Consider the following 12,366-nt stretch of genomic DNA (forward strand, 5'->3'; position numbering starts at 1 on the left):
TGCTATGGGAATAAAATGGCAACAAAGAATTAACAACGAAGTACTATATGGCTCTTCGGTCATACAGTACCAAAAATGAAAGAAACAATGAAAAGAAGTGAATGTAAAACTGATATTAAACTTCTATTCAGAAGTTTAAACAGTAATGATGGCAGTCAGAGTCTGGAAAAAGATTTATTTTGTTGTTTTCTTTATTTGTTTCCATAATTAGAAATAAAATCAACCTTGTTTCTAGCTCTGTCTATACAAGTTTGACATAACAAGAGTGATGTGCCTAAATACGGTAGTGATGCCAAAATATGGTAGTGATATGACATCATCATATATGAGCACATCACATTTTTTTGTCACATAAAGTTTGATAGTGTAGGCAAAGCTCTTTATAAATTACAGAGGAGGAAAAGGAAGTAGAAACTTATATAGTTTTTTCTCTAAAATCGTCCTTGTTATCACCCTATAGCTGCCAAATATTTTGAATTAGTTGTGGGTGTTCCTATTACATTCTTCTTTCTGTATTAACAAAGATTAAGTTTGCTGTTCCACTGTAGACAAGATGACAGAATGTTTGCTTTAGATTTTGTTTTTCTATTTACTTTTCCAACTTTAGAAATTAAATGATTGTCATACTGTACAAGCTTATGTTGACTCAGCTACGCTACTGGTAGTACTACTTAATAATACCATGTTCTTTTAAATAGGAATTAGTGAGATGATAAGTTACTGTTGTCTATTTCTGTTCTTTGCTAAGTCCAGTTACTATTTTATACTGATCTTATAGGTAGATCCAAGGTGGTCCCCCCTAAATTTCGGCAAATGCAAAAGATAGGATATTAGGTCCAACAATTTTCCCATTTTTAAGGCCTCGGCCAACCCCACTTCCCTATCCTTAATTCAAAATCTTGGATCCACCACTGCCTGTTAATTACTTATTCATTTAATAAATTCATAACTGGTAAAGTACAAACTGTTTTTTTTTTTTTGAGTTCAAGAAATGTATTAAAATACAAAGAGTGTTTTAATGCATACCAAGATGTTTTGCCCAACTCTGAAACCAATTTGTTTATTTTGGCTTCTGGTTCTTCTAATACTACAGCTATTTCAATGCTACACATTCTATACTAATATGTGCTATAATACAGTATTTCTGTTTGTACTACTGTACAGCCTTGGTGTAACTTTAGAAGGTGCATCTTATTATCATGTTAGCGTTTCATGATTCTCAAATAAAAAATAATGAATAAAAAAAGAGTAAATTGAGTGTTGACACTTTTTTGGCGCATCGTTAAAATTGGTACTGTCATCAAATAGCAGTGTAATTCCGACAGGATCTCAATTTACTTTTCCCATTTACACTGGGGTAATATTTCAAAGCTGAATTCAGTAGTTATTAACTTCCATCATCGCTTTCCTATCAAGAGAAAAGAATTGTCATTGAATATATCACGCTTAGTTTTTTTTTTAGAATTCTCAGATAATCCTACAATAGGAATATTGTATCCCGAACCACACCCAAAGATGTAAAATTCTATTATGACTTTTTATCCATAATCCAAAACTGGGGATGAAGCGCTGATGCGGAAACAGACTTATTAAATATAATATTGTTGGCTTAGTTTGTTTCATAATGGTGATTACCAGAGGTAATAACCAAGTGCTTAGGAATTCTTATTGATCAATATTTGCTCTGTGACTATTATTTCCCAATGGGATGAACTGATACCTCCTTTGAGATTGAATGAATAGTAATTTGACATTATTACTATACAGAAATCATTGATAATTATACAATATTATAAAGATTAAAATCAAAATAAGTATTTTTGTGCTTCTGGTCAATAAGCCTGATCTATAACTTGACATTACTTTTACTTTTACTAAAGAATAATGCTTATTTTACCCTATTTTAGACAAAAATTCTACTTTTATTTTAAAAGAACTTTCTTTTCATTCATTCTTTCATAGTTTATGTAAATCAAACTTTTTATTGGAAATATTTACTATTTTTAGTTCATGTTGAGAAAGTGTTGTTTATGTTATGGATCTCGACTGCACATCTTTTTGCTTAAGTCAGAAATTAAAAATTGCTTAAGTGAAAACTGAAGCTTTATTTATAAAATCAGTTATATTATGGTATAGAATGGACTAGAGAACAAAATGTAATGTTATTTGGTTTAAAGCAAAATCATTGACTTCCAACATAGTTAAAGCATGTTTTATAAATCTGACTTCTGTTCATTAAGCTTCTAGGATTTTGCATAAATTTACAACTTAAACATTACAACTTAGTTCAAACGGCACATGTAGATTTAAGCTATCATTAATTTTTTTGAAGTTTTAACTCAATTTGGATCACGTTAGTTATAGGACCTGAGGAGCCAAATCAGTATACAGACACAAATGCTATGCTATGATTCCGTTTCCGTTTTAATTGAAAAACAGACAGATAACCTTCCTCTAGCTGTCTTGTTTTAGCCAAGACGTGTATGCCGGACGAATATTAATTATTTCACTGTGTACTGAAGTAACGGAAAACCATTTTTTTTTGCTAATAAAGTATAAGGAAACAATGGAATTTTTAAGGCATATTGATACAAGAAAGAGAATTTTTTCAGCTATTTTTAAAAAGAAAACTGACTGAATAAATGAGTCGTTTTCTCTGGTTATACTGTAAATACCGTACACATTGACACGGCTATGTAATAGTACGTAATTAAACTTCAATTTAAACTAATTTTCGATTGGGAAATTTGATAATATTAAGAAAGCAATTAATTATAATAATGGTCTTGGTTTTTATTGCTTCTGGCAAATAAATGAATCAACTTCTTGTAGAGTATTATGCCGTACTGTAAATTCTTCCGTTTCGCAATGCAATTGTCGTTTCACGAAAAAAGCAATTGTTTCCCATGAGAATTTTAGCATTTGGTGAATATTATTTAGATTGTTCTTTTACAGTAAGACCTACAAATAAAAAGTTAATTACATACTTCACAAACTTTAATATTTAAAACTTTAGTTGTTCAGCTACATGAAATTTCATTAAATAAATAAAGGTTAACTTTTAGTTAAACCAGTTGACAAGTACTTACTTGCTACGTTTCAGCTACTTTCAGTAGCCTTGTTCACGCAAATGACGTTGACATGATGTTCTATCATTCGTCATAGTTCGGTGAATTGCGCCACCTCTTGTCTGATGTTCAGCTTTCTGCTGGTGTCCCCCTTTGGATGCTCGGGTGTCCCTTTTTATTAAGTCATCGTAGATGTGGCCCAGTTCATGTCCTCCCTGGTCTCTGTTGATGTTCATATTCGTTTTTCTTATCCAAATGGCTTCTTTTATTTTTTTTGATAAGTAGTGTTGTTCTTTGTCTAATATTTTTGTGTTTTCAAAATCCGGTATGTGATTTTCTATGGTGGCGTGATCTGTGATAGCAGATTTGTGTAGAGTTTTGGATTGTGAATGGCGAGCGCTCCTGGTTCGTGTCCCTACCGTATTTTTTTCCACGTCTGTTTTGTGTTCTATTATTCTTGTTTTTAATGCTCTGCCCGTTTCCCCTATGTATACCTTCTTGCAGTTGTGGAAACCTACTTGGTAGACTATACCACACTGTTGATCTTTGTCAATCTTGTCTTTAGGATGAACGAGACTTTCTCTTAATTTGTTTTTGGGAGTGATATATGTATTTCTATTGTGCTGTTTCAATGTTCTTCTTAGCCTTTGAGTCATTCCTTCGACATATGGTAAACCAATGTTGACTTTGGATTTTTCTTTATCTGTTGTTATTTCTTTGTCTTTGTTTGCTTTTCTATGTTCCCTTTTGTCTTTAACTCTTTTAAAACTCCAGTCTGGAGGATATCCGCATGTTGATAAAGCTGCTTTTATATCACTCATTTCTTGTTTTTGTCCTTCTTCTGTTGATACGATGGATTCACACCCGGATTCACATCTGTCCACTAGGGTGTTGACTACGCTAAGTTTATGTTCGAGTGGGTGATTTGATTGAAAGTGCAGGTATTGGTCTGTGTGTGTCGTACACTGATGTTTTTATGTTACCATTGTCTTGGATAGTGATTAGAGTATCGAGGAAAGGGATGGCGTTATTTTTCATGTTCTCCATGGTGAATTTTATTGTGAAATTTACTGTCTGGTCAATGGTGTTTAGATGTTGAAGGAGTTCTTCTTCAAATCCAATTGGTACAATTGCCAGGACATCGAAATCGGTTTGATATGTGATGGTGCTGTTTCTGTGGCACGTTGTTCCAAGTCTTCCATGAATATATTTGCCATTATGGGGCTGACAGGACTGCCCATTGCCATTCCCTCTTTTTGTCTATAAATATCACCATTAAATGTGAAATATGTTGTGTTAAGAACTAGGAAACAGCTCCATGATGTCCTCCGTTTTCAAATTAGTGTTTAATTTTCTTTGGACTTGTTCCAGGATCTTGGTTTCTTTCAGTAAAGTAAAGAAAAAAAAAATTTTTTTTAGAAAGGAAATTTCATTGAAGATGAAAATGAATCTTGAAGATGAACATATAAAGTTTGAAATATTGAATCTAAATGGCCTGCCTCATACTTTTTATCAATATCAATCTATTATAGATGCTTGCTTTTTAAGAGATGGTTTTTGCAGTATACTGGCTTGATTAGGGGATTGTGAGAATATTACAACCCATTTAGCCCCCGTAGGATTGCCAGAGTGCCAATACTTTAAATATCAATTGAAAAAATTGCCAAGAAAGTACTGATTATTGTTGGGCAGTATGCCATACAACCTAGAAGAATCTGTCACTACAACAGTTCATAATGCCACCATACACATTGGAGATGCTATGTGGTCACATTAAAATATGTCTAATAAATTGATCAATTTTTCAAATATTTGTGCTAGAATTGAATTTTAATTTACGTAATTGTTACTAGTTTTCACCAGCATGGTATCGGTAGGGTTGACGCCTGCGGCTGAAAGTGACCCAGTTGGATGGTTTACCGATTTAAAGACCAAATTATGAATATGTCGGTTAGTCCAGGTGCAAGGATGATTGGCAGGAACATGTGATATATTTATCAATTAGTTAACGATTTAGAATGTCATCAACTGTTGTTAAAAGAAGAAAGATTATTAGGTGGTTTTTTAAAAGTGTAGATTCTTTATTTATCATAAATTAAGCTTTAATTAATAAGGATAATTATGGTTTGATTGATGACTACAAAACCGTACAAAAACATTTGACTAAACTAAAATTATTTTGGGGAGATTAATGATAATTAATATTTGTTGGATAATACTTTTGTCTCAGCAGTAAACATTTAGGCAATCTTAAACTGTACATCCAAAAAAGGAAAGTAAAAACTGTATTATAATGCAGATATAACACACTAGTGTAATATTGTATAGCAGCACAACTATTGGTACATAAATCATGCATACTTTTTTTTAAATTGAATAAAAAATAATACTGATAATTAACAATAACATGAATTTATGAAGGAGTGGTACAGTAGCTGTATGGATAAATGTAACCCATGCATTGTGTAACTATAGGGCACTATATTTAATAGTGTACATATTTTAACATTGCTTAGTTGATACAGTAGGCACAATTTTAATCGTCGTATCCCTGTATCGTACTAATCCATTACCATGTCTTATTTCCAAAAGTCATAGCAGACATACTGTATGTGTTTGAAATCTTAATTGTCATCTCTGTAGGCTGTCCTGTCATTTTAATTGACAAACAAACAGAGGTATTCCAAAATAAACGTGATAATCAAACAGCCACGTCCTTCCCATTCCTTTTCACGGCAGCCGTTAAGTGTTCCTTCATTGCGTGCCTTGTTGGAGACGACATTATCCACAGTTATTCGCAATCCAGTTGTCAATACTAATAGAGTATTCACATCGTTGTTTCTGCTATACTACCATGCCAAATGATTTAAAGAATTAGGTATACAATGAAGAGGTAGAAATTGTGGGACAGTGTTGTACTGGCACCTTCCTCAAAATCTACTTTTATTTATACTTAAACTCTGTCTACACTATCAAAAAAGTGTAGTGTGCCTAAATATGATAGTGATATGCTCAAATATGGTAGTGATATGACATCATCATGTCCACATATGGATAATACAGTATATCACATTTTTTTTAATAGTTTGATACTGTAGGCAGAGCATTATACTGCAGTATGTATATCTGTACAATGATTTCTTAGTTTAGGCTTATTTATTTGCTATGGATATTACATTATATGATCATGGTATTCCAAGAAAAAAAGAAGATATAGTAGCCTACCTATAGAAAGAAGTATTTACATAACTATAAAGACCACTTTCTTTATTCCAATTCAGCAAATTTCATCCTTGGTTAAATTGAATCAAATATGTTTAAAACAAGATATAAAAATAAATAAATAAGAATAAGATACCAACCAAAATGTAATGATCCCTGTATAAAAACACTATACTTATTGTCATGCTTTATGCATTATAATATATGCATTATTATTATTATTAATTTGTTTTAGGTTGTAATTAGACCTACGGGCTATTCATAAATTGTATTTTTAAGTAGCATATACTTTGGCTTGTTTTACAGATATATACTGTAATAAGCTATAATAATTTTACCTGATCATAATATTAAATGAAATTAAACCTGTACTGTACGTTTACAAATGCAAACAAATTTCAAGTGCAAATTTATTTAAACGTCAATGATTTTTATTGTATTTCGTGAGATAAACCCTAATGAGTTTGGCTTTGGCATGAATCTTCGTTAAGCACTCTAGTTGACGTTTGCTGGTGGCCGCTATATTGCACCTATTATCTGTGACCCTGACTGGATAATATAGCAATCGGAAAATAATTATATCGATATTATCGTTAAATGCATTATTATGGGTATAATTAGTAAATAATAATATATGCTATTAGACATGTTCAATGTTATATTAGTCCAATGAGGTTTGAATGACTGTGAAGAAGGAATCAAATTATCTTAAAAGTCATTTATGTCACGTTAAATTGATTCTATGTTGAAGTACTTTTGTTATGATTTTATTTACTTTGCAGTATTTACTGACTGAATACGTGTGGAATTAAAGACATGTTATTTTTATTTACAGACAGTGAATAGAATGAATCACTATTTGTTTTATGTTCAAACATGTACATTCTATGAGCCAAGTAATGTTATTTCTGCAATTATTACAGTATATACTGTACAGCATTCTTTTGTAAAACCAGTATATTATCGTCTTGATGATATAGGTTAAAACATAATATGATAAATTATAGCATAAATAAAAAACTGTACACTCTATGAGCCGATTAATGTTATTTCTGAATTTATTTATATTAATTTATATACCCCATTCTTTTGTAAGTCAGTTTATTGGCGTCTTGATATATAGTAGGTTAAAACATAATAAATAATAGGATAAATTAAAAAAATAGTCCTTTGTTTACTAATATAAAATTTAAAGAGGTTTTTTTATATCCTGAATTACTCATCATATTATAATATATAGTATATTGCAATTATATTATATACCCTATTCTTTTGTAATGTGAAATAAGTTTATTAGTGTCTTGATATAGGTTAAAACATATGATAAATTATAGTACTATATAAATTAAAAAGTGTAGTCCTTTTATTACTAATATAAAATTTAAAGAGATTTTTTTAATCCTGAATTGCTCATCGTATTATAATATATTACTAAATTATATTTTATACTAATTCGTAGGAGAGAATATTGATCTGAATGTAAAAACACAGTGGGAAGCATGGGCATGAATTTCAATAGAATTGGGTCACTATTCCTATTTAAAGGTATTATGTTCATTGAGGCAAATAAATTAAGGATTGAAATTTTGGATGCTTTGTTTGTATGCTTATTGTTAGATATGTCTCCCTGAAAAAATAATTGTTAAATGAAAAAACTATTGTTTGTTAAATATGCCATTTTCATCACTTTGAATGCACTAATTTTCTGCAGCTCCTAATTTAGTGAAATTCATAGATTTAGGCTATACAGTACATCTGATATTCAGTGGTGTGACATTTTACTGTTTGCGTACAGATAGTGAGCAGTCTTGGGAATTCAACCTGTGTGTAGATTTCCTGTTTATAAAAATAAGTATATTAACTTAAGGTAGGTCTTTAGTCATCACAAAATAGTTAATTTTTGTTTATACTAGCTTTGTTTTTTAGCAATGGTCCTACACTAGGTCCTGAGCATGTAAAAAAAAGCAGTTATTATAGTGATTAGCTTCATAGGGAGTGATTGCTCAAGAAGTTGAAAATGTGAATCGATTAGAGTGGTGTATAGAAAGGTGTTAATTTAGTGTTTGTATTGGGTATTGATGCAGCAATTGAGGTGACTTGTCAAAAATCTGAATGGAAAACCATATACCTGTTTGATCTAAGGGCCTGTTCGTAGGGGTTGAAAATACCAGCTTATTCCCGATTTCCGTTCGCGTGATCCAATTAACTTTTGCCTCAGGCTACAAAAAATTCGAGGCAAAATGTTCACCAAATTTGCAGGTTATTTCAGCGATAATCCAATTATACTCGGCCTTCGAGGATAATAAATCTCCGATAGAGGCAATGTGTCAAATTTTGACAAACGTTCGCTGCCTAGGCCCGTCATTTCTCCTACGAAGCTCTTCCATACACGCTTCGAGAGCGATCGTCAGCTGGTGCTGTCCTTGTGGGTGTAGACCGCTTAGTAGACCTAGCTGGTCGGTGGTGTTTCGTGTAACATTGGGCTCAAATTCTTTGTCAAGGAGTAAAATAATGGTCGTCAGGAGAAGGCATATTTCGGCAGGATTATCGGCGTTAAGAGGCATAAGGTTTGTCGCAAGGATAAGCAGTGTAAAAGGTAGCAAGTAATTGTTATTGTAAAGAAAGATCGCGAGTAAAAAATATACAACACGAAACTAGCGTGCGAAAATGGGGTCGTAGGTTGTAAAGACAACTGACCTTAAAACGTAATTTCCGGTTTGTGATTCGTCGATTAAGCAAATAAGCGGTTAAATATTTCAAGTACGAACAACGCTCAATTTATAACCCGAGGCATGGGTGAAATTAAGCGCTTATTTTAACCACCGTACGAACACGACCTAAATTTGAACAATGCATTAGACAAGTCATACACAGGTAAGCTGAGACCTACAGTACAGTACATTAATATATCATCATCATTTATATTGAATGTCTTGTAGTGAGTGAATCTATAAAACTATTCTGACTGATCTGGTAATGGTAATTCTTTTGAAGTTTAATGATGTGAGCAGTTTTTCCTTAAAATGTATTTTGTCAAGATATGCCTGTTGAGCTTTATAAGCCTGTGTTGGTTATGCATTGCACAAAAGTACAATGTCATCACAGTTGTGGACCTGATAAGTTTATAACAAACGAACAGCGAACAGTTTTTCCTTAAAATGTTACTGTGTGTAATATGTATTCGTCCGGGCCTGTTGAGCTTTATATGCCTGTGTTGGTTCTGCATTGTTCCACATTTGCAAAAAGTACAAATGTCATCACAGTTGTGGATCCGACAAGTTTATAATACTGTACACATACCATAAGGTTAATGTCATTTTCAACTATTGATATTGGCCCTGTTTCTGCTGCCAAGAAAATACCGTATTTTATACGGTATTTTTTTAATACCGTATATATACCGTATTTTTTTAATACCGTATATATACCGTATTTTTTTGGCAGCAGAAACTGCGCTCATATTTTTCCTACAAAATGTGTGGATAAAATACGGTATTTACAAATTTATACCCTATTTTTGTACCCTTTTCTGCTGCCAATAAAAAATACCGTATTTTCTGTCGCTGTCAGCTGTTTTACACACGTGTATAGATATATTCCGCGAAAATGTGGAGCGAAAACGTCACAGTATTGACTATATAATTCTGTGTGGGGAAGGAGGGGGTGGGGAAGCTCAAATGTCCGGCCAACTAAAAGGTAATAAAAGGGACAACCACATTTATAAAGACATTTCTAACAAAATAAAGCAGGAGTACGGAATAGACTTGTCTCCAAAGCAAGTAAACTCAAAGCTGAAGAGCCTGCGAAAGCAGTACAACATTGCAAAAGACAATAACTCGGGGAGGGAACGAATTACTTGTCCCCATTACATTGTTTTCTGTGCTCTCACAACATCTCTATAACTAGGGCAAGGCTGTTGAAAGTGAGACGTAAAACTTCCTTTATTGTGACTTTTAATTATCGACCAAATAAATGAATGGCAATTTGGGTAAAAAGGATGAAATTTAACACGACCACCCAAGAAGTATTGTTAGCAGAAACGGGGTACTAAAAAATACCGTATTTTATACCGTATTTTGAGCAGTTGCAGCAGAAACAGGCCCATTGACTGTCCCGTGAATTGCTTATCCAAAATATGTCAGCTAACATACACTAGGGCATTGCACACAACTGTCATTTTGTAACATGATTAGATGAGAACAACCCATCAGGTCAATATTTCAACAATTTCTGTGATACATGCAATTGTCATCTATGTGTAATATTGATATATTGCAAATGTCTTTAAGTTCAAGTTTTTATTTATTTTGCTTGCGTCATTAGAATTTAGAATTATATTAATAAACATCTGATAAGGATGAATGATGGTTGTAAACTTGATTTGACAAGTATATCATCAATTATACATTTATAATAAATTATACATTTATTAATGCATGTCATGAAATATTATGTAACTGTTCTGTCATCAATGAGCGTTTTATACCACACTAGACTAGTACATCTTTCGAGACGAGTAGGGGGTGACCCCGGTGTATTAGTACATCACAGCCACTGATCACCAACTGGGCCCTCTGGGAGACCAGTCTTTTACTGAAGAGGTTACCCGGTATAAATATATATTTCAATCAATCAATCAATCAATATGCTTCCCTCTCTACCATAAACTTAGAAGAAATCGAGTTTTGTCTTTTGTAATATTTTTTTTATAATGCAAGTTTTTATTTTTTTAAATTGTTTTTATTTCATACGCATCCAACAGCGAACAAATCGCCAATTACAGGATGGATAAACCAATTATAGTTTACCATGCTTGAGGCTTTAGGGAGTGGAGGGAGTTTAGTTAAAAATCTGGCACTAGGTCAGGATTGAACCATGGACCCTAGGATTCGTAGGCAAGTACATTAACCACCAAGCTACAGCTCCACTATGCTTAAATACATTATACAGTTTGATGGTTTGCATGGCAAAAAAATCAATATGCTGTTTTATGATATGGGGAGCTTTCCATTTTCGACGACGACTGGCGACCAAACAATGTCATGCTTGTTCATTGTGTGCATTTGGAGATATTGGGACGCGTGTCCTCGCTTCTCATCTCGACACAGGTTTGATGGTTTCTAGGTCCAGCCGACAGCAGACGACACATTGATTGACTTAACCTAGGTCCTCAGTCGTCGCAAATCGAGAGCTCCCTATTCATAACTCAGGAGTAAACTCAACAGTTTTAATTAGAACCTGATTGTGGTGTATTGCAACATTTTTATCAACCTACAATCATCATTCCTAATAACACTGGTCTGTCGGCCAATGGCCAGTTAAATGTGTGACGGACCAGTTAAATAGTAGTACTAAAAATAAGTAGTAGTAGTAAAAAGTATGCTTGGCCAATAAAATCTCTCGAAATAACAATAATTTTACTCAATTCATCTCTTCACAATATTTCACACTTGGACTAAGTAAACAAGATTGTACCTCATTTTGACTTTTTAAAAGTTAATTGAATGCCGCTTCCTTATAGGCCCATATTCTATGACCAGTAATTGGAGTGGACCAGTAAAATTAGAATTTTACTGGTTCTCTTGTCTAGTTAAAAACACCTTAACCCGCTGTACAATAAATTATTTTATAATTTTGCTTAATTCAAACCATTTTTTTTTTATTTAGAAGAAAAAGATCATCTTTGTTGTAATATATTTGTAACAAGAGATATTGTTACTGAATTTATCTATTAGTAAATAAGTTATTCAGTATGTTTAAGATTAATATTTTAATAAATAATTATAAAATGTATAATGAAAGATCATTTCTCAATAATGTTTGTCCTTCTGTGTCTGTGACGATGACGCAAATTGCGCTATGATTTATCGGCTTGAAAGGTATAATTTTGCATCTGGGAATCTCCAAAGTTTGCTAATATCAACCTTAAAACATGCAGTGCATGAAATAATATAGTTATTGAATTATTAATGATTGCCAGTGGGGTCATAAATGTAACATTTATTGTTTATTTCTTAATTTGATATGCAGATTAATAGTTGTTAGTCGTGTAAATATTGTTTGTGTATAGACAAAA

The 12,366-nt window shown here is 32.6% G+C and overlaps 1 protein-coding gene across 1 annotated transcript in view; it reads left to right on the forward strand.

Moving 5' to 3' along the window:
- The window catches only part of LOC140040178 (excitatory amino acid transporter 2-like), a 49,777-nt gene that overhangs the window by 13,247 nt on the left and 24,164 nt on the right, over positions 1 to 12,366 (forward strand). The window lies entirely within an intron of this gene.

Source organism: Antedon mediterranea, chromosome 2 (genome assembly GCF_964355755.1).
Source record: "Antedon mediterranea chromosome 2, ecAntMedi1.1, whole genome shotgun sequence".
In the NCBI taxonomy this organism is placed as follows: domain Eukaryota; kingdom Metazoa; phylum Echinodermata; class Crinoidea; order Comatulida; family Antedonidae; genus Antedon; species Antedon mediterranea.